This window comes from Argiope bruennichi, chromosome 3, assembly GCF_947563725.1.
Source record: "Argiope bruennichi chromosome 3, qqArgBrue1.1, whole genome shotgun sequence".
Lineage (NCBI taxonomy): Eukaryota > Metazoa > Arthropoda > Arachnida > Araneae > Araneidae > Argiope > Argiope bruennichi.
This window is the reverse complement of record NC_079153.1, coordinates 77,829,609-77,854,693: the sequence shown is the minus strand read 5'-3', so window position 1 is coordinate 77,854,693 and position 25,085 is coordinate 77,829,609. Positions and strand designations below refer to the sequence as shown.

Genomic DNA, 25,085 nt, shown 5'->3' with positions numbered 1-25,085 from the left:
ATATATATATATATATATATATATATATATATATATATATATATATATAATGATTGTTTCGTAAAATTTATCTCATAATATTTGAAAGTAAGCTAAAATGTCAAATAAAGATTTCTTATAACTATGACAGTTTAGTCTGTTGAATGTAAAGAAATTTTAAAGCAATGTCTTTAATTACATGTAGCAGTTTATAATTTAGAATAATAAATAAATTCAACAGAAAGAAAAAAAATTCTCAAAACGAACAATTAATTATCAGATTATATTTTCTGTGCTATCGGATTCCAATGAGCGAATGAAGAAATACAGTGAACAAAGAATCATTAAATATTGTTTCTGAACCTGACTTGTGCATATATTATGAATGAGCAATTCTAGCTATATCGCATTCAAATAAAATCTGTTGAACATAAAAAGTTGTACAAGGAAAATAGAGCAGAATATTTAAAAAAATGAAAGTGGAGAGTACATTAAACATTAAATTAAAAAAGAATTATAATAAATAAATAAATAAGACTAAAAAAAAAAGAATATAGAAACGTCTGTGAAATAGTTTAATATTAAAATGCGGGCTCGAATTTTTTTGTCTGGACAGTTTATTGGTTACACGCAGCTCACATAATGCGTTTCTGAATTAAATTAGGTACGGATTTTCATAGAAATTGTGTAAATACTCTCAATCTATATTGATTCGGATTTATAACAACGTATTTCGATCTTCTTATGACTTTTTTAGAACCACTTGTTGCGCCCACTCCATTTAGATATAGATTACTTAGACTATCACGTATTTACCTGTACAAATGAACTCCTCCGGCAATAGCGTAAAAATCGATTTTATCGATTTAGAATCCTTGTCTTGTGCCGCATAAATTTGTCATAAGACGCCACCTGTTGGACGAGTTTGTTCTAAGTGCGCATTAATACCAACGACGAAGCTTCGGACACTTTAGGTTTCCCAAATAATTGGAAAGATCTCCAGGATTCTTTTTCGTAGCCTTTCTTTAGAAACAGATTTGAGGATCACCAATCTTATTTCAATAAGGATGTCATCCTTATTTCCTTACTTTCTTTTACACGTTAAAATGAAGTTAAACATTGATCGCTGCTGTTTAAAAAGATTTATCGAACATACGGGCAATGTAAGTGCTTTTATATTCATTTTTATTTTTTGAATGCTTTCATTTGAACTGCTTTTATGCAGAGAGTGAATATTAAGATCACTTTTCTTTCAATGTATCAGATTTATGAATTTTAACGCAGTTATCTCTTTCCTATGTCTATATAATATTTTCATAGTTTCAAAAAAGCTTATTTATCAATTAATCCATTGATTTAAGTAAGTTTAAGCTCTTCGCTTAACTTCTCTTTCAAGTCGCCAGTCGATAAATTATTAAATTTTAATCCTATTGAAATACAAATTTTATAAGAATATGACTTAAATATTTTCTTTTTAAAGTATGAAATACAAAAAAAATATGCTGTGACTTGTACTGCTCAAGTGACGAATAGAAATAATCATTTTTCTAGAATGGTATAGATATCCACTGTAATTTTTAATAGAAAATATTGATGATGTGTTGGCAGGTAATCAATGGGTTTTGCATAGTTTGCTTGAAAACTCTGCACATAAAAAAATATAAGTAAAATTTAGAATTTGTCAAATAAACCTCTATAATAATCTCAAAAACAAGTTATATATTTACTAAAGCGCTTGTAGGTATTGTGCAACTTGAACAAAATCATTCCTGAATATTCCAAACCCTTATACAGTTAAAAGTGGGTAAAACGCAATTTCCGTCTCAGTAATTTGTATTTAAATGCCCATAATGCTCTCCTGACCAAACGCATTCAAAAATTTACTTAATGATATTCACTACATGGCAATTTGCCGTGTTCAGTCTTCATTCAATCGCAATTTACCCTACGTCTCTGCAAAACTTCCCGTAAAAGAAATGGGCAATACTTTTTAGAATATTGATGAAAAAAATAAATTGGAACTCGAAAATAGCATGTCATCATGTTGAGTTTATTTAACGTATTTCTTTTTAAATTCCGATGCAGGTCACCGCATCAATCTTCCATGCAAGCGTTGCGGAAAAGACAGTGAAAGATCAGAAAAGACCAAAATGAACACGAAACGTAAGGATATTTTCATTGCAAATTGTGTTTTAATTAATATATTTAATCAGTTGTAAATAGGGATTGCAATACCGGTATACCGGGATACCGAATACCGGTATTTTCAGCCATTTGTACAATTTGTAATACCGATATTTCGTTTTACGGTATTTACACAAGTTTAAATACCGGTTTTTCGATATTTACTAGAAATTTTTAAAATTGTCTCCATTATATGTTCAGGTATCGCGAACATAGCAAAATAGTATACGTTTTTGTTTTTATGTCTTCCTAACGGGCGAAACTAGTTAGCTAATTAATGGCTTAAATCTAAATTAGCGAAACATGGATTATCCCTGAAAGAAAGTATTGTATCAAAAAATACTGATGGAGCAACAATTATGAAAAAAGTTGTATTGGTGCAAATCAGCAGTTGTGCTATGCACATGGAATTCAATTAGGAGTAATAGATGTATTATACCAAAAAAATAAAGAACAGAAGAATCCAAATACTGTGGATATAGAAACTTCGGATTCCAACTATGATATTGACAATGAAGATAATGGCAATGTACTTGTTGAAGAAGATATTGCTAATGAGGATGAAATATTAACCTATCAGGAATTGTATCCTATAATTTATAAAGTTCGAAAAATTGTTAAGATATTTAAACGTTCCCCTATAAAAAGGATATATTACTAAAATATATACTAATTGAAAATAAAACTGAATATATGTTAATATTATATTCTAAAACACATTGGAACAGTTTACTCCTCCCTCCGATTTTTGAAACTGAGATATCCAATCCAAAAAGCAATAATCGACTTAAAAATGTAAATTAATTTTTCAGATAGTGAATTCGACTTAATATCCAGAACTGTATCAGCTCTACTTCCAATAAAACTGACTATTGAGGCATTATGTCGGAGAGATTCTAATTTATTAACAGCTAATGCAACAATAAATTTCATGTTGCAGTCACTGAAAGAACAGCACACATCACTAACTGAAGAATTATATATTACAATGAAAAATCGTACAGAAGAAAGGCATACCGAAATAGAAAATGCCTTATGGTATTTACATAATTATAATGATTTTAAAAATAAAAATGAAAAAGAAGAGAAGAAAAGAAAATAACCAATTCAAATCTGATTAAGTTTAGAGTAAATTTTTTTAAAATTTTTTACCCACAAACCTATCCACATTCAGAAGAATTCGGTTCAGTTATCGAAGATTATGATGACACTAATGTCGATAGTGAAAAGGAATTGTCTCTTGAACAAAAATTAGAATTAGCGATAAATAAAAAAAAAATAACTAACCAAAATATAATACAGAAATCATCTATATCCAAACCCATCCGACGAGAAATCGATTTATTTGAAGATGAGGGATTTAGAGATCAATTCTTGGAAAAAGTATATCGCGCATTGCTAACAGTGCCACCAACCAGAGTAGATGCGGAAAGAGCGTTTTCGACAACTTGTAATTTTTACACAATTATTTTTCAGGCTTAATGACAGTACAATTGATGCATTATGTTTTTTGAGATCACATTTCAAAAATTTGTAATGGTACCACAGACTGAATAGTGATATTTACACTTTTTTGTGATTTAAATAAATAAGATGTTTCTTTACTTTTTTGTGATTATATATTGTTATAATTTATAAGTTACAAATTATTTTTTGTGATATTTACTCTCTCTAAAAAAACTGACAAATAAAACAAAGAAACACCTGTGTTTTCTTTCTTTTTCTAAAATTTTTTAATACCGGTATTAAAACCGGTTTCCCGGTATTAAGATTTAAAAAATACAGAATACCGGTATTGAAATTTTGGTCCTGTATTGCAATCCCTAGTTGTAAAAGAATTATGATTTAATTAATAGAACGTAAATTATTTTGACGGACTTTAATTTTGTAATAGCACTAATTTTCTATCAGGCAAATCATTTTATTTGATATCGATTAATTTTCGGAATCGAAAATCATTTTTATAAAAGAAAATAATAGTTAATAATAAAAATAATAAAAATTAAAGGAAAGAATAATAGGAATTAAAAATTAATTATCATGCCTAATTTAATTCATTTTAAATTTACCTAATTTCTAGGCAAAAAGTGTATTTAGCACGTTTTTAGATCAATTACATTCATGTATTTACGAATAATTTCCTTTACTTTAGGTCTGTGAATTACATTTTAAAACAAATGATATTGAAAGAGAAACTAGTACATAAACTAGTAAAATGACATAACGATAAATACCTGAGATTAAACAAAATAAAAACTCTTCGTACTTATATACATTGTTTTATGTTGTATATTTGTTATTCTATTTAAATGAAACATTAAAGGAAGTCAATATTGACGAATAATTTCCTTTACTGTAGGTCTGTGAATTACATTTTAAAACAAATGATATCGAAAGAGAAACTAGTCTATTTGATTCGATGTCAGGAAAATTATTAAGTGCCCCTCTTAAATAAACAGTTGTAAAAACAGTTGTTTTTTATTCGGCTTTTAAATTAATCAGTAAAATTAAAGCTGAAGTTCAAAATTTAAGTACAAAATTCAACACATTTTTAGACGAAGCAAAATTGATAGAATGCAATTTGAATATTTCAGAAAATTTTGTTAAAACACGAATTCGAAAAAGAAAAAGATTATATTCCGAAATAAAAGAAGATGAAGTTAAAGAATTTGGGTGTTAAAAATATCACAGTAATTGATACTGTCATTATACAGATAGAAGACAGATTTTAAAATGTGTCAACTTAATCACTGATATAAAAGATTTCAAATTAAATTCTCTCCACGCTCTGATTATAATTCAGAACTTATGTACCATATATGAAGAAGAAATTTTCTAATCAAAAATATTTCGCAGTAGATATAATTTTTTATGATGTAGTGAATGAAGAACAAGTACATAATTATGGCAAAGGCATTTCAGGATATAAACCAGTAAACGTTTATAGAAAGGTAATCTGGTCTGCAGTCAATGCATTATTGAATAATTACATGATAGTCTGAAAAGCTCTTCTAAAATCGGAAAGGAAAGAAAATTTGATAAATTTAGTAAAGATATTTCTAACAAAGTAATAAAATATATAGTTAAATAAGATGGCTCTTCTAATGTTTCAAAGATTTATTGGATATTTTTTGAAGTGTCAATAGAATAGAATATTGTTTCGTGAAATATGGTTTTTATTGCTTGCTTGGACTTGACGCCACGGCAAATATTCATAACACAATTTTTTGTATAAAATTGTTTTGAAATTAATCAACAATTTTTTTCATTCCGTTTTTGCTAAATAAATAATTTTAAGGTGTATGTACACACTTGAAACTTCGAAAATCGTTCAAAATATTGAATATTTTTTAATTACTTAATAATGTTCTCTAGTCGTTTAGCTTTCAAACGATATCAAGATGTTGTCAATATTCGAAATATTTCTCGAGTTATAATTATTTTCCTCGATCTGCTTACATTAAAAACTCTAGTTACGGAGTTTTTAAAACTCATTTTATGAAGAATGATATTTTCTCACTATGTTGCTTTATTCAAACAATCATAACTCAACAAGAAATTAACCTAATACAGTTATTTATATATCAAAATAATTTGTATGAAATAGCGGATGTTTTGAGCCTCAATAAGTTATATTTATAGAAATAAAATTTTAATAGCTATTTAAAAGTTAAAATTACAGAAAAAATCTCGCAATTTCTGTTGATCGTTGATGAAAAATTTGTTTAAAAAAAACTATGTATTTTTATAACTTGATTGAGGCAGACAACATGAAGACTAATATTAGGCATAATTTCCAACTAGAATTGTGTGTCTGTACAAATTAGAATTTAAGATATCATGTTTCAAAAAATAGGTTAATTAGCTCATTAAATATTAATTAATTAATTAATAATTAGTGTAATATGGTTTTTTCTCACTGAAATGAGTTTAAACATATTTTAATGACCTACTGTGAAAAAACTGGATTTTTAAAGTTAAAATTGCAGAAAAAAACTTCTAGTGTGTACGTACACCTTAAATCTAGGGGAGATACACCTACTGGGAAACCTGCCCTGCACATAATGCAAAAAAGGTAATGCATACCAAGCGCCGTACCTCCTGGGTGATGTGGAAAGCGGCTGCATTTTAATTATTAATGAATTCTACAATATATGTGTGTTGAATTGCGTATGGAAGTATATGAAATGATATTAACAAGTGAAAGGTAATTTCTCTTGACTCTCTAGCGCGCAGAGACTTAACTTTAAGGGAATGAAGTGTACCGTCTCGTTGTGACGTCACGGAAGACCGCAGAGGTCTTGTCTATGGCGGATTGTGGTACTGTACATTGAATTTTTTTCACTATAAATGGATTTTTTTTTTGAAATAGTTGAAACATTTGTCGATTAAAGCACTTTTGGATAATCCTCCAGAACTGTAAAAGCAAGCAATTTTTCCAGTTTCACAAAATATATTTTCTAAAAACATGAAGTATCACTCTTTTCAATTTCCATCTTAAGAGCAAATTCTTTAACCACGATATCAACACTAGTAAACTCGTACACGTGTACTCTTTGAATTGTATTTTTTAGCTATAAGTAGAGAACAAAAATAGAGTGGCTTCTTAATACATATGGCCTATCTGTTATTGCAATGACCTGCTTCATCTTTTATCCTGTTATACGATTTAGATAACACTCACGTGGTTCAACATATTTACATATTCCTGAACCAATTATTAAAACCTCTTAATCTGGTAATTATGTCAGCTTCGTTTAGTCCTCTATAATTCACTTCAGTATACAAAAATTTGCATTTAATGTTAGTCCTATAAATTATGAACATAAGAATAAGTCCTCTAACAAAACGAAAAGCTTGCGGCTGGAGTGCACCTTAGTCTTGTGCCGAACAAACCTTTGGAGCGTACACATTCCTGATTAATTCGACGCAGTCTTAGAAAGTGAATAATTGCAATGGACGAGGAGGCTTTTTTTTACAGAAAAAGAGAGAACTACTCAGATTCCGATGTATCTTCTAGCTAGTTGTTTGTTTTGGGTCTTATGCTACTTTCGAGGTACAAAGCTGTCCCTGAAAAAAATTCTTAACTAATTTATTTTATTTCTATTTGAGGAAATGTTTATACAAAGAGAAGAATTAGGTAAATTGAAGCACTACTACACTAATAAATTGATTTCATGTTTAATTTTAAAATGCATCTGGAATATTTGGACATTCTGTATAATGTATTCTACATATAATTTATGTAAAATAATGAAAGTGAAATAAAGCAATCTTCCAATGGACAGATTAAGCCTCCACCAAGAAAAAAAATTAATATTTTTTCAAATTTGTTATTAGTTAAATCAGTAATGGATGTTTTTTTACTATTCCATAGGCTCTTCATCTGCTGGGAAATTGTTTGGCATTTGTTTGCAATCTCTTTTGCAGGAATTGGTATCACTCTTCCACCATAAGCTCGGTCGAAATGTAAAGAGCCGGAGAGATTCAGCACTTCAGGATTACACATATATAATAATTTTTAATAATTTTATGCATTATTAATTACTTTTTTTTGAGAAAGTGATATGTGATGATTCGCAGGAAATTTGCATATTATTTCGAATTCGTTTGAAAAATAGTCTAAATTTTAAAATTTAAATTAAAATTCGCATTGGTTTCGAAATTTCAATTGGATATAATTAGGTGGTATTCTGCATAACTCATTCTCCTCAAGGACTGAGCCAATCATTTGTGACTTAAATAAGGATATCGCTTTTTTAATATATCGTTTTTTTTAATCGATCGATATCGGTTTTTTAAAAATTTAGATTCAAAACAAACGCCAAAAGATACATATGGTACACGAATCTGCGCCGAAACTGTTGGCTACATTGTAAAATATGATAAGGAATACAAAAAAACTAACCTGAATTTAATAAGTTTTATAAAATTTTATCAAAAATATATTTGTAAGGCTTTTATTTATAAGGCTTGTAATGTCTAATTCATATAGTTTTTCAAATCAGTGATCTTCCTTTTGTATAGATATTATTTATTTTGAAATTTGAAAGCATCAATTTATCAAACAGAGAGTCAAAGATTTCAAGATAAAATTCTAGTTTCATGCAAAATTCTTAAAACATACGAAAATGGTATGAAAATATTATTAAATTTACACATGAAAGGAAGGAAATGTTTAAATGAAAGGAGAATATTTTTAAATGAGAAAAAAATAGATTTTGTAACCAAAAAAAGTGAAACAGAATTAAAAGAAAAGAAAGAAAGAAAAATACATTATATGAAAAATGTTCCAGTAGTTATATATACTTTTGGTAGCTATTTCAAAATAGGTATTAGAAAAAGAATTGAGTCAAAATATATAAAAGAAATTAAAATTCTCAAAACAGAAATAAATCTTTCTTAAAAGTGCGAAAATTGTTCTTTTTGAAATACAACGAGAAGATCTATATTTTTAAAAACTAGTTTCTTCGAAAGGTTAATGCAATTGCGCGGCTAAATAGAAATTTCATAGGCACTTATGATCTGCAATTACTGTGGGATTCTCTTACTCTCAAAACTAAATATTTTCATTTGTTTAAATTTAATGTACATACTGAAATAACAGTAATTTTAATTATGAGCAATTTCAATTTTGAGATGTCTTCAATATTTTATAAATAAAGCAAAAAAAAAAAAAAAATGTGGATTTAAAAAAATATTTGATACAAAATTGTAGAAAAATGGCAATATTTTTAATGCATTATGAATATTATTTCATCAGATGATGGCGGTTTCTTAAATAATGTGGAAATATTTTTAAAGTATAGTAAAACAATATAATAAAAAAGTTACAATTCGAAACTGTGTTAGAATAGTGTTACAAAATAATAATGATACTTAATTTAATTTTAATAAGTAGGAGTATATGGCTCTTGTAATTTACATTAATGTTTATAATAAAATTGCTTCGTAACTTCTATTAAAAGAAGGTATTGAGAATTTTAGATAATTGGCTGGTTTACCTGTTTAATGCCGATCTGCAAACAACAACTGAATTAAAAATATTGAGTATCACGATATTAATTTTAAAAGATTTTCTGGAATTAGAGTGTACTTGAATAAAGTAATGTGCTTTCACAAACAAATTTAAAAAAAAAAAGATATATTTTGGAAAAAAAATGTATATATTGCATATTTTTAATAGTCAGTTGTGTTCAAATCAAACATTAATTAATTAATTACAAATAAAATATACATTTTCTTTTGCATAAAAACTTATTACAAATCACTTTTTTTATCATATAACTTTATGACAGTTCATCTAAGCTTTAGAGTTTTGTCTCGCATTGAGTAATTCGTTTACTGACAAAAACTGCAAAGTAATAAAAATGATAATGTTTGCAACAATATATCTTATTACATTTTTTGGTTAATAATGGAAATGCATTTGCTCATCAGAATGTATCTGCATATTTTATGCTAAATGAAAAAAAATTTAATTCAATCTCTAGCTCAATGATTTCGTTTTAATCCCTTATATATTTTTATTTTTATTTTATTTTATTTATTTTTTTACTTCTATATTTTAAACAAATGCAAGCATCAAATATATTTTTTACTTTACTTAATGTATTATTTAAACTTTCAGCAAATGTTGTTATGGTCAAATTCTTGTTTTCAAAATATAATATATCCTCATTGCACAGATACAAAAAATATTCCACATCATAATATTTTATAATTCTAATTTTTTTATACTTTTAAAAAAGTAATATACTTAATATTTTTAAAAGAAATTGTGTTTGTAATTTTTGTCTTGTAATAAAGATAATATTGGAAATGTATGGAAATAAGGTTTTTCTTCTGAATTAATTTGCTTTTTAAAATTATACACCAAAGGCAAGGTAACTCAATATGACATAAATTACAGATATGGATGCTGAGGTAAGTTTTATTAAGTGTGCTAATATTTGAAGAACTTTTAATTGTATTAAACTTATAGTAGTGACATTAAACATTTTCTTTAATCAAATGAAATATGAATAATTATTAGTCACTTTCAACTACATTAAAACATTGACAATCTGTTAAATTATTTTGGGTTCCATAAAATATTGGACAGTGAGAGTGATGCACATTTGTCCATGCAAATTTTAACACAACACCTTCATATTTTTCTTAAACATTTGCCAAACTGTAATATTTTGTATAATGTCTGTACGAAGAAACAGCACAACAAGCTCAATAACAAATAATGAATCTTAACACTGCAACTACTATTAACTGCGAAAATATGAATACTGGAACAAAAACACACAGTTCAAGCATACAAAAGTTTAGCATACTGAATAAATAACTGCAGACATTACGCAAATTGGTAATAATGGATCGTAACATTTCAAAAAAACTTCGGAGGAGAGAATATTCACTCAACTACTTATTCTCTCATTGTCTGCTGCTCTCAAGCACCCGAGGTGAACTTAACTGCAGATCAGTACTTGACTGACTCTGAAATCGATGCATGCATTCGAGTTTCATCTGCAAAAGTTTTATAAACGTGACAATGTATACAACTGTAATCCGTCCATTTTACAAATAGCATTTTCTTCTAAAACATGTCAACCACAATTGATCAAGCATGGCAATCAAATGGTTTTATTTCTTTTTACAATTGGCGGATTTCTGATTGATTAACTAGCATAGCTATCAGTTATTCTGATGGCTACGCTGATAAAATACCAAATACTGAACAATGTACTTAATCACGGAACAATTTTAAACATTTTTATAACGATCTATGCAAAATTAGTTATAATACTTTTAACAATTGCAGAATGATGTGTCCAGTAGCAGTTTTTTAAAGCGGGGACTAGAGACTCCAAAATATTGATTTAAAAATATATATATAATATTAAAAATATCGTCCAGATTTATCATTACACGTATATTGATACTTAGAGCATTCCTGAATGTGCTAGAATGATTAATAAAACAGTTGGAGGATAAGGATAAGGTATAAAAGATGACGTGGGAACAGAATCCAGGACGTTATGTTTCAGTGATTTTTCATTCGGGATTTTAATTTTAATATAATCAGTTCTAACAATTAATTAACTGGCGTCTTGAGACGTTATAATTCATGCGAAATCTTGAAAGATATTTTTGATATCGCATTGAGACGCACTCTGTTATTGTTGTCATTTCATGATTTCTCATTGTTCGATTAACATTTTCTGATTTTGTCGCAAAATACGAATTTTTGATAAAAACAAGTGCTTTTCTCCGAAATAATTATTTTGGTAAATTATTATTTTTAAATACAACCATATTTTGCATCTGGAATTTTCAATATTAACATCGAATCATATGCAAAATCAGGATTTGTTCATCGAATACAGCAATTCTAGATGTTTTATATTATAAGCGTCATTATAATCAGCAAATATTTATAAAATGCCTTTTAAAGAAAGATTGGAATTAAATATTATTTCAACCCATATTCATTGACTCATTTCGAGATTCTCCGTCACTTTAAAGATGGATGTTGTGATACTTGCATATAACAACGTTCTTAACAATGCGTATTAGAGGTAAGCAACAATAAAACATGAACAATTATACAAATATATGGGATATTTTAAAAGCATAAAATAAATATTTTTTATAAATTGAAGCTTTAGAAAATTATTATATTAAATTTAAGTATCATATTACATGTAATTAAATATTAAGAAAATTAAGTATCATATAACATGTTATGTTTCATAAAGATTTTATAGATGTTGATAAAGGACATATTATTACAGGTAATTTAAAAATTACTGAATCCAACTCTTTAAGAGATTTGATGGGAAGAGGAACAAAATTTAGATTAAGAGAAAAAATAAACCATAGCAAAATTTTGATTTCTATTGGTAATGATTTGGATTTTTTTATTGCTAAATTATCTAGAAAATACCATTGTCCTGCGGAAGGTTTTGGGGAATGGAAAATGAGAATTTTAAAGGAAATTAAAATAAAAATGAATACTGATTTTGACAGATCTAAAGAACGTGGGATTTATTTTAATAAAACATTAAAGAAAGAAAGAAAAAATTTGAAAGAAAAATTTGTTATTACAGAAATAGATAAATCAGCAAATAATTTCTGTTTAATTTGTAAATACTATTATAAAGAACTTTTAATTAATGAATATAACTCTAATGCAACTTATATGTTAAAGAACACCGGGAAAAAGGAATTAGATAAAAGAATGCTAGCTTTCGCAAAAAAAAAAAAAAAAAAAAAAAAAACTAAGACTTGCTCTCTTAACTATCCTTATTTATTCCCAACAGTTAAATTTCATAAATATCCATTAAAATTCAGATTCGTAACCCGTAGCACTGGCAGTTATAATTACTATACGGGTAAACATTTCTTTAAGTACTTCAAAAATTATCCTGGACAAAATAAAAAATGAGGACAACTTTATTATTTCTAGTAACAAAGAAGTACTGGATTTTCTTAAAGATAACAACATTAATAAACTTGATACTTTGATTTCGAAAATTTATACACTAATCTACCTCATGAAAAATTAATAAAGGTCTGCACTTTTATATATGACGAATATTTAAATCAAAATATCATTACTAAAAATAACTGGCTTGAGTTAAGTAATTTTAATATTACTGAAAATTACGTTTTTAATGGTATTAATTTTTATAAACAAGTCAAGACATTCTAATGTGAACAGCTTTCTCAAGTGCTTTAGCTAATATTTTCCTACATTACTATGCGAAAAAAATAATTAAATATAATTTAAATATCGGGTGGAAATATATTGATGACCTACTTTTGATTAACTTCGACAATACTAATATTGTTACTAATTGCTATCCAAAAGATATAATTCTAACAGATACAAATAAAAATCAACTTGAGGCTACCTTTCTGGATTTAAAAATCGAAATTGCTAATGATAAAACAATAGTTGGTATATACGATAAAAGGGATGAATTCAACTTTAAAATAACAAAACTATGTAACTACCATTCCAATATAAACTCTTAAATTTTCAAAAATCTAATTTTCTCAGAAGTTAACAGGATAAAAAAAAGGGTTTGCAATAATAAAAATTCCTATATTGAAGCATCAAACAACCTCATTCAAAATTTAATTAAAAATGAATTTCCTAGAAATTACTGTAATGTCAATTTTTTAATTAAACAAGGTATGGTTTGGGATTAATCCTTTGGCTTAAATAAAAATAGAACTTTCCTTGCATATTAGATCACTCAATAGATGGCGCTGGGAGCCTACAATTTTTTACCTGATTTAGCGTTAGCATTTTTACCGTTAGTGTTTTTAAAAAGCGAGAATCACAATCGATAACTTAAAAATTCCTTGACTGCTGATGGTATGTTCTGGCCTTTTCGTTTTTTCCTTTAGTGCTATTTTGTTTTTATTGTTATTTTTGTTATTGTTATTTTACTTTGTAGTGGTTATTTTTTTCTAATTAGTTGTTTTGTATTTTCCTTTCTATTAAAATGGTATATATCTTGGGCCTAATTTCAGGGGATTTTCGGGTCACGAGGAATCATTATTAGACTAATGTCTGCATTTCCTCACAGAAAAAATCCCTTTATTCGAATCCCTGCCTGAGGGTGACCCTTGAAAAAGTCTTCAGGCCGGATTTTTTTTTTTGTATTTTTTTTTGGTTCAATTTTTATTTGGTTTTTTTTATTTTCCTATTAACTTGATTTTAATACTTTTGTATCAATTCATCTGTGTTTTAGAAGTAGCTGCAGTTGCGCTCTCTAAATACTCTGAAGTTCCTTTTTGGTTTTAGTTTGAATAGGTAATAATTTTTAGTTGCGATTTCGAAACTGTTTTGTTTCGTTTTCAAACTATATATAGATTGGTGACTTATATATATATATATACAGTGGTGGCCAAAAGTGTGGACATTTTTTGAAAGTTTCATGTTTTTCAACTTTGCGTGCTTGTAGAATATATTAATTTTCACTTAAATACAAATGTTTGTATATCAAATTGAAGGTAATTTATTGTAGAATTTAATAACAAAAACAGTATTATAATATCTGTATTACAAAAAAAGTTACGCTCATTTTAGTAGAACAAACAAATACAAATCGTTTTGAATAATGACGTGTTTTGCAATAAAAGCGTACTAGCCAATCACAAACACTGTTCTGAGGACCCCATCAAATGTCTGTAACTATAGTTTAGGTTATTTGGTATGTAAAATAGTTATTGTTGTGGAAATATTTTGCGGAATGATGCATACAAGTACAATTAAATAGAGTATTGCTGTTTTTGAATATTTTAAGTCCTTTTTTCTAATTAAACTAATTTTAAACAATGTCACCAACAAGAAGAACTGATTGGACATCTACAAAAAGAAGCCGAATTGTCATATTGAGAGAAATTGTCCTCTCTTATGCTGAAATTGCAAGACAAGTTGGTGGTTCAGTGACTTGTTCTGGTGTACGAAAGTTCTGTTTACGTTATGAAAAAACGAAATCAGTGGGAAATAAGGCCAAATCAGGCCGAAAAAAGTGCACAAGTGCTACTGCCGATAGAAAAATTAAACGGCTGTGCCTTCAAGATAGAAAAATTTCATCAGATGCCATTAGATTTTAAATGAATGCAGCGGGTATTGCAGTAAGTTCAAGAACAATAAGAAGAAGGTTAGGATTTAGACTACAAGCTAGAATTCCAAGGAAAAAACCATATTTAAATCAAAAGCAACGCGAAAAACGAGTTAAGTGAAAAGAACACATTAAATGGTCAGAAAATCAATGAAAGCAAGTAATCTGGAGCGATGAGACTAAAATATCGCTCTTTGGTAGTGATGGTAGAAAATATGCGAGACGTAGAGTAGGTGAAGGACTTCATCCTGATTGCATTGAAGCAACTATAAAAACTACAACAAATGCCATGATTTGGGCATGTATTTCTGCAGATAGTGTGGGCCGAATTCAAGTGATTGATGCCATCCTGAATGCCAAAAAATACATCGAAACTGTCCTGGAACCAAAATTGATACTTTCCATCAGGGATTTCTTACCCAACAAATCACCATTTATTTTTCAGCAGAATTCAGCTCCATGAAACACAGCAAAAGTATGCAAAGCATGGTTTCATAATAAAGGCATAGATGTATTACCATGGCCAGGAAACAGTCCTAATCTCAATCCAATTGAAAATTTGCGGCAACGTTTGAAAATTCTTGTACGAAAAAAAACGTCCCTCCAATAAAAGACAACTTATTGAATCTATAATTGATTCTTGACACCATGTGATTACGAAAGATGAACTCCAAACACTCGTTCACTCGATGAAAAGACGCTGTGAAGCTGTCTTAAAAAATAAGGGTTATCCTACTAAGTATTGATTGTGTAAGTATCACTTTAAAAAAATGCAAATCTAAGATAGATCTTACTAAAATGAAAGTAACTTTTTTTTTGTAATACAGATATTGTAATACTGTTTTTGTTATTAAATTTTACATTAAATTACCTTCAATTTGATATATAAACATTTGTATTTAAGGGAAAATTAATATATTCTACAAGCACGCAAAGTTGAAAAACATGAAACTTTCAAAAAATGTCCACACTTTTGGCAACCACTGTATATATATATATAAAATGATTGTTTCGGAAAATTTATGTCATAACGTTTAAAAGTAATCTAAAATGTCAAATAAAGAATTCTTATAACTATGACAGTTTAGTCTGTTGAATGTAAAGAAATTTTAAAGCAATGTCTTTAATTACATGTAGCAGTTTATAATTTAGAATAATAAATAAATTCAACAGAAAAAAAAAGTTCTCAAAACGAACAATTAAATATCAGATTATATTTTCTGTGCTGTCGCATTCCAATGAGCGAATGAAGAAATACAGTGAACAAAGAATCATTAAATACTGTTTCTGAATCTGATTTGTGCATATATTATGAACGAGAATATTAGCAATGTAACTATATCGCATTCAAATAAAAGCTGTTAAACATAAAAAGTTGTACCACGAAAATAGAGCAGAATATCTAAAAAAATGAAAGTGGAGAGTACCTTAAACATTAAATTAAAAAAGAATTATAATAAATAAATAAGACTCAATAAAAAGAATATAGGAACGTCTGTGAAATAGTTTAATATCAAAATGCGGGCTCGAATTTTTTTGTCTGGACAGTTTATTGGTTACAAGCAGCTCACATAATGCGTTTCTGAATTAAATTAGGTACGTATTTTCATAGAAATTGTGTAAATGCTCTCACTCTCTATTGATTCTGATTTATAACGACGCATTTCGATCTTCTTATGACTTTTTAGAACCACTTGTTGCGCCCACTCCATTTTGATATTGATTACTTAGAGTATCACGTATTTTCCTGTACAAATGGACTCCTCCGGCAATAGCGTAAAAATCGATTTTATCGATCTAGCATCCTTGTCTTGTGCCGCATAAATTTGTCATAAGACGCCACCTGTTGGACGAGTTTGTTCTGAGTGCGCATTGATACCAACGACGAAGCTTCGGACACTTCAGGTTTCCCAAATAAGTGGAAAGATGTCCAGGATTCTTTCTCGTGGCTTTTCTTTAGAAACAAATTTGATGATCACCAATCTTATTGCAATAAGGATGTCATCCTGGTTTTCTTACTTTCTTTTACACGTTAAAATGAAGTTAAACATTGATCGCTGCTGCTTAAAAAGATTTACCGAACATACAGGCAATGTAAGTGCTTTTATATTCATTTTTATTTTTTGAATGCTTTCAAAGAGAGAATATTAAGATCAGTTTTCTTTCCATGGGGACGTAAATATATTGAATTTTTATTCTGTGATCTGTTTCCGATGTCTATATAGAGTTTCCTAATTTTAAAACGCTTCTTTATCAATTAATCCATTGATTTAAGTAAGTTTAAGCTCTTCACTTAACTTCTCTTTCAAGTCGCCACGTCGATAAATTATTAAATTTTAATCCTATTGAAATACAAATTTTATAAGAATATGACTTAAATATTTTCTTTTTAAAGTATGAAATACAAAAAAATATGCTGTGACTTGTACTGCTCAAGTGACGAATAGAAATAATCATTTTTCTAGAATGGTATAGATATCCACTGTAATTTTTAATAGAAAATATTGATGATGTGTTGGCAGGTAATCAATGGGTTTTGCATAGTTTGCTTGAAAACTCTGCACATAAAAAAATATAAGTAAAATTTAGAATTTGTCAAATAAACCTCTATAATAATCTCAAAAACAAGTTATATATTTACTAAAGCGCTTGTAGGTATTGTGCAACTTGAACAAAATCATTCCTGAATATTCCAAACCCTTATACAGTTAAAAGTGGGTAAAACGCAATTTCCGTCTCAGTAATTTGTATTTAAATGCCCATAATGCTCTCCTGACCAAACGCATTCAAAAATTTACTTAATGATATTCACTACATGGCAATTTGCCGTGTTCAGTCTTCATTCAATCGCAATTTACCCTACGTCTCTGCAAAACTTCCCGTAAAAGAAATGGGCAAATACTTATTAGAATAGAGATGAAAAAAATAAATTGGAACTCGAAAATAGCATGTCATCATGTTAAATTTATTTAACGTATTTCTTTTTAAATTCCGATGCAGGTCACCGCATCAATCTTCCATGCAAGCGTTGCGGAAAGGACAGTGAAGGATCAGAAAAGACCAAAATGAACACTAAACGTAAGGATATTTTCATTGCAAATTGTGTTTTAATTAATATATTTAATCAGTTGTAAATAGGGATTGCAATACCGGTATACCGGGATACCGAATACCGGTATTTTCAGAAATTTGTACAATTTTGTAATACCGGTATTCACAAGTTTAAATACCGGTTTTTCGATATTTACTAGAAATTTTTAAAATTGTCTCCATTATATGTTCAGGTATCGCGAACATAGCAAAATAGTATACGTTTTTGTTTTTATGTCTTCCTAACGGGCGAAACTAGTTAGCTAATTAATGGCTTAAATCTAAATTAGCGAAACATGGATTATCCCTGAAAGAAAGTATTGTATCCAAAAATACTGATGGAGCAACAATTATGAAAAAAGTCCTATTGGTGCAAATCAGCAGTTGTGCTATGCACATGGAATTCAATTAGGAGTAATAGATGTATTATACCAAAAAAATAAAGAACAGAAGAATCCAAATACTGTGGATATAGAAACTTCGGATTCCAACTATGATATGAAATTTTGGTCCTGTATTGCAATCCCTAGTTGTAAAAGAATTATGATTTAATTAATAGAATGTAAATTATTTTGACGTACTTTAATTTTGTAATGGCTTTAATTTTCTATCAGGTAAATCATTTTATTTGATATCGATTAATTTTCGGAATCGAAAATCATTCTTATAAAAGAAAATAATAGTTAATAATAAAAATAATAAAAATTAAAGGTAAGAATAATAGAAATTAGAAATTATTTAGAATGCCTAATTTAATTCATTTTAAATTTACGTAATTTCTTGGCAAAAAGTGTATTTAGCATGTTTTTAGATCAATTACATTCATGTATTTACGAATAATTTCCTTTACTGTAGGTCTGTGAATTACATTTTAAAACAAATGATATCGAAAGAGAAACTAGTCTATTTGATTCGATGTCAGGAAAATTATTAAGTGACCCTCTTAAATAAACAGTTGTAAAAACAGTTGTTTTTTATTCGGCTTTTAAATTAATCAGTAAAATTAAAACTGAAGTTCAAAATTTAAGTACAAAATTCAACACATTTTTAGACGAAGGAAAAGTGATAGAAGGCAATTTGAATATTTCAGAAAATTTTGTTAAAACACGAATTCGAAAAAGAAAGATTATATTCCGAAATAAAGGAAGATGAAGTTAAAGAATTTGGGTATTAAAAATATCACAGTAATTGATACTGTCATTGTACAGATAGAAGACAGATTTTAAAATGTGTCAACTTAATCACTGATATAAAAGATTTCACATTAAATTCAGCAAATTAAAAGTAGGGAAGATTTGTGGTTGATCAAGGTGTGAAGACGCTTACAAGCATTTGCTGTACAAATCACCGAAAAAAAATTGTCATTTTTCTGAAGTAATTAAAAGCAAAAAGAAAATCATTTACCAGATATTCACGCAATAGCATTATATATTATGTTTGTAATTTTTTTTTTTACTTTACAAAAAACTTGGGGCTCCAAATGGTTTCTTGCACCCAATCTCCTTTATAGAGAAGGCCAGCTCTGATTATAATTCAGAACTTATGTACCATATTTATATGAAGAAGAAATTTTCTAATCAAAAATATTTCGCAGTAGATATAATTTTTTTATGATGTAGTGAATGAAGAACAAGTACATGATTATGGCAAAGGCATTTCAGGATATAAACCAGAAAATGTTTATAGATTGGTAATCTGGTCTGCAGTCAATGCATTATTGAATAATTACATGATAGAATGAAACGCTCTTCTAAAATCGGAAAGGAAAGGAAATTTGATGAATTTAGTAAATATATTTCTAACAAAGTAAGAAAATATATAGTTAAATAAGAAGGCTCTTCTAATGTTTCAAAGATTTATTAGATATTTGAAGTGTCAATAGAATAGAATATTGTTCCGTGAAATATTGTTTTTATTACTTCTTTATTACTTTATTACTTTCTTTCTTCAAATATTAATAACGTCATTTTTTTTATGAAATTGTTTTGAAATTAATCAAAAAATTTTTTCATTCAATTTTTGCTAAATAAATAATTTTAAGGTGTATGTACACACTTGAAACTTCGAAAATCGTTCAAAATATTGAATATTTTTTAATTATTTAAAAATGTTCTCTAACCGTTTAGCTTTCAAACGATATCAAGATGTTGCCAATATCCGAAATATTTCTCGAGTTATAATTATTTTCCTTGAGGTGCTTACATTAAAAACTCTAGTTACGGAGTTTTTAAAACTCATTTTATGAAGAATTATATTTATTCAAACAATCATAACTCAACAAGAAATTAACCTAATACAGTTATTTATATATCAAAATAATTTGTATGAAATAGCGGATGTTTTGAGCCTCAATAAGTTATATTTATAGAAATAAATTTTTAATAGCTATTTAAAAGTTTACAGAAAAAATCTCGCAATTTCTGTTGATCGATGATGAAAAATTTGTTTAAAAAAAAACTATGTATTTTTATAACTTGATTGAGGCAGACAACATGAAGACTAATATTAGGCATAATTTCCAACTAGAATTGTGTGTCTGTACAAATTAGAATTTAAGATATCATGTTTCAAAAAATAGGCTAATTAGCTCATTAAATATTAGTTAATTAATTAATAATTAGTGTAATATGGTTTTTTCTCACTGAAATGAGTTTAAACATATTTTAATGACCAACTGTGAAAAAACTGGATTTTTAAAGTTAAAATTGCAGAAAAAACTTCTAGTGTGTACGTACACCTTAAATCTAGGGGAGATACACCTACTGGGAAACCTGCCCTGCACATAATGCAAAAAAGGTAATGCATACCAAGCGCCGTACCTCCTGGGTGATGTGGAAAGCGGCTGCATTTTAATTATTAATGAATTCTACAATACATGTGTGTTTAATTGCGTATGGACTTATATGAAATGATATTAACAAGTGAAAGGTAATTTCTCTTGACTCTCTAGCGCGCAGAGACTTAACTTTAAGGGAATGAAGTGTACCGTCTCGTTGTGACGTCACGGAAGACGGCAGAGGTCTTGTCTACAACGGGTTGTGGTACTGTACATTGAATTTTTTTCACTATAAATTGATTTTTTTTTAAAAATAGTTGAAACATTTGTGGATTAAAGCACTTTTGGATAATCCTCCAGAACTGTAAAAACAAGCAATTTTTCCAGTTTCACAAAATATAATTTCTAAAAACGTTAAGTATCATTCTTTTCAATTTCCATCTTAAGTGCAAATTCTTTGACCACGATATCAACATTAGTAAACTCGTATACATGTACTCTTTGAATTGTATTTTTTAGCTATAAGTAGAGAACAAAAATAGAGTAGCTTCTTAATACATAAGGCCTATCTCTTATTGCACTGACCTGCTTCATCTTTTATCCTATTATACGATTTAGATAACGGTCACGTGGTTCAACATATTTACATATTCCCGAACCAATTATTAAAACCTCTTAATCTGGTAATTATGTCAGCTTCGTTTAGTCCTCTATAATTCACTTCAGTATACAAAAATTTGCATTTAATGTTAGTCCTTTAAATTATGAACATAAGAATAAGTCCTCTAACAAAACGAAAAGCTTGCGGCTGGAGTGCACCTTAGTCTCGTGCTGGACAAACCTTTGGAGCGTACACTTTGGTGATTAATTAGACGCAGTCTTAGAAAGTGAATAATTGCAATGGACGGGGAGGCTTTTTTTACAGAAAAAGAGGTTACGATTCAGATTCTGATGTATCTTCTAACTAGTTGTTTGTTTTGGGTTTTATGCTACTTTCGAGGTACAGAGCTGTCCCTGAAAAAAATTCTTAACTAATTTTTTTTTCTATTTACGGAAATGTTTATATAAACAGAAGAATTGAGTCAATTGAAACACTACTGCACTAATAAATTGATTTCATATTTAATTTTAAAACGCATCTAGAACATTTGGTCCATTCTGTTTAATGTCTTCTACATATAATTTGTGTAAAATAATGAAAGTGAAATGAAGCCATCTTCCAATTGACAGGTGATACCTCCATCAAGGAAAAAATATATATATTTTTAAATTTTTTATCAATTAAATAACTAATGGATGTTCTTTTACTATTCCAGAGGCTCTTCATCCGCCGTGAAATGTAATGAAATAACGCAATTTTTTTGGCCGGAATGGGTATCCCACTTCTGCCATACGCTCGTGCAAAACGCAAAGAGAAGGAGAGATTCAGCACTTCAGGATTACATATATATATAAAATTTTAATAGTTTTATGCATTATTTATTCATTTAATTACTTTTTTTTCGAGAAAGTGATATCTGATGATTCGCAAGAAATTTGCATACTATTTCGAATTCGTTTGAAAGATAGTGTAAATTTTAGAAGTTAAGTTAAAATTCGCATTTTTTTCAGAACTTGCATTATATGTAATTAGGCGGTATACTGCATAAATCTTTCTCCTCAAGGACTGAACCAATCATTTTTTTATTTAAATAAGGATATCGCTTTTTTAATACATCGTTTTTTTTAAATCGATTGATACCGCTTTTTTAAAAATTTAGATTCAAAACAAAAGCCAAAAGATACATATGGTACACGAATTCGCGCCGAAACTGTTGGCTAATTTGTAAAATATGAGAAGGAATATACAAAATCTCATCTGAATTTTAAGTTTTATAAAATTTTATCATAAATATACTTGTGAGGCTTTTATTTATAAGGCTTGTAATGCCTAGTTACAATAATTCATATAGTTATTCAAATCAGTGATATTCCTTTTGTACACATATTTTTTAATTTGAAATTTGAAAGTATCAATTTATCAAAGAGAGAGTCAAAGATTTTAAGATAAAATTCTGTTTATCCAAAATTCTTAAAACATACAAAAATATATGAAAACGTTTTTAAATGCACAAATAAAACAAAGGAAATGTTTAACTAAAATGAGAATTTTTTTAAATGAGTAAAAAATAGATTTTGTAACCAAAAAAAGTGTAAAAGAATGAAAAGAAAAGAAAGAAAGAAAAACACATTATATGAAAAATTTTCACATAGTTTTATATATTTTTGGTAACTATTTAAAAATTGGTATTAGATAAAAAATTGAATCCAAATAAATAACAGAAATTAAAATTCTCCAAATAGAAATAAATTATTCTTAAAACTGCGAAAAATGTTCTTTTTGAGATACATCGAGAAGATCTATATGTTTGAAAACTAATTTCTTCAAAAGCTTAATGCAAGAATCACGTAGCTGAATACAATTTTCATAAGAATTTAGGATATGCAATTATTGTGTGATTCTTTTACTCTCGAAACTAAATATTTTCATTTGTTTTAATTTAATGTACAGACTGAAATAACTTTAATTTTAACAATTTCAATTTAGAGATGTCTTCAGTATTTTATGAATAAAGCAATAGAAAAATGTAGATTTAAAAAAATATTTGATACAAAATTATAGAAAAATGGCAATATTTTTAATGCATTATGAATATTATTTAATCATATGATGGCGATCTTAAATTATGTGGAAATATTTTTAAAGTATAGTAAAACAATATAATAAAAAAGTTACAATTCGAAACTATGTTAGAATAGTGTTACAAAATAATAATGATACTTAATTTAATTTTAATAAGTATGAGTATATGGCTCTTGTAATTTACATTAATGTTAATAATAAAATTGCTTCGTAATATCTATTAAAAGAAGGTATTGAGAATTTTAGATAATTGGCTGGTTTATCTGTTAAATGTCGGTCTGCAAACAGCAAATGAATTAAAAATATTGAGTATCACGATATTTAATTTTAAAAGATTTTTTGAAATTAAAGTTTACTTGAATAAAGTAATGTCCTTTCAGAAACAAATAAAAAAAAAAGATATATTTTGAAAAAAAATGTATATATTGCATATTTTTAATAGTCAGTTGTGTTTAAATCAAACATTAATTAATTAGTTATAACTAAATATACATTTTGTTTTGCATAAAAACTTATTGCAAATCATTTTTTATCATATAACTTTTATGACATTTAGAAAGCGTTTTTTGATCTATAGTTCATCTAAGCGATATAGTTCATCTAAGCGAAAAAAAATGTTTTAATTCAAATTCTAGTTAAGGTAATTGTGACTGTTAAATGCTTTAAAAATTACTTATGGTTGGAAGACTTAAATTCTTATGCAATAGAAAATATGACAAAACACCACCAGAAGAGGAATTGAATTACACACAAAAAGAAAAAAACTCAAAAATACAATAGAAGACAGCATAACAGAGAATGAAAAATCACTATAGTGATTCCTGTTTCTTGATTTTCAGATAATTGTTATTTCAGATTTTGATATATTAATCTCATCACGCAGATGTAAAGATGAGCTCAATGTCACAATGTTTAATTGTTCTATTGTTTTCTATTTTGTCAGAAGATTTGTAACCTTTTAGAAAAAATTTAAATTGTAAATTTATTATCTAATAAAGGTATGTTTTGAAATATATGGAATTATGTTTTTTGAATTTGCACGAATTATTAATGTACGAACCTGTTGTTCAATCTGATATTCAGTGCCCGTCTAGATGCTAGGAAAAGTAATATTATATATTATGAAAGTGTTAATCATTTTTTTATTGTATTCCCAGGAGTTACATGATTATTTTCTCTAATAAGATACAATATGTAGTTTTGAGATCCCTTACTGCAACTTAAAAATATTTATTTTTATATAATTTGTCTTTGGTAGGTTTAATTACCATATATTGAGATTGGCATGCACACCTTAATTCTAAACACTCACATTTATGTGTCAAATTTTATGAAATTCCAAGACTAATGCTGTGGCTTTACGGTGAAACAGCACAACAGCACAAAGCTTGCACAAAATCACCAATTTTTATAACCCACTGAAGAGACGCGGAAAAATGGCAAAAAATAACAGCACCTTCGCTTAAAAGAACCATGCAGGAGAGAGGCTTCTTTCAACTATTTACCACTCCTGTCGTCTGCTACTTTCAACCGCTTGAATTGAACTCATCTGCCGACTCACTACAGATGAGTCAGTATTTGATAAACTCTTAGCTCTGTTTTCCAGTTTTCTTATAGCTTCTGTGACAGGGCAAAGAAGCTCCTAAAAAATAAAGTAGGAAATATTTCAAATTCGAAACAATAACAATTCATGGAGTGTATTCATGTTGTTTTTAAAATTTCTTTACTTGTTCTAACT

At 27.8% G+C, this 25,085-nt stretch overlaps 1 long non-coding RNA gene across 1 annotated transcript; it reads left to right on the top strand.

The window, feature by feature from the left end:
• Positions 1-934: 934 nt before the first annotated feature.
• LOC129963486 (uncharacterized) lies at positions 935-22,693 on the top strand. The gene is made up of 3 exons (XR_008783979.1): positions 935-1,142; positions 2,065-2,142; positions 21,981-22,693. It is a non-coding gene; the product is annotated as an uncharacterized LOC129963486 (long non-coding RNA).
• Positions 22,694-25,085: the final 2,392 nt, after the last annotated feature.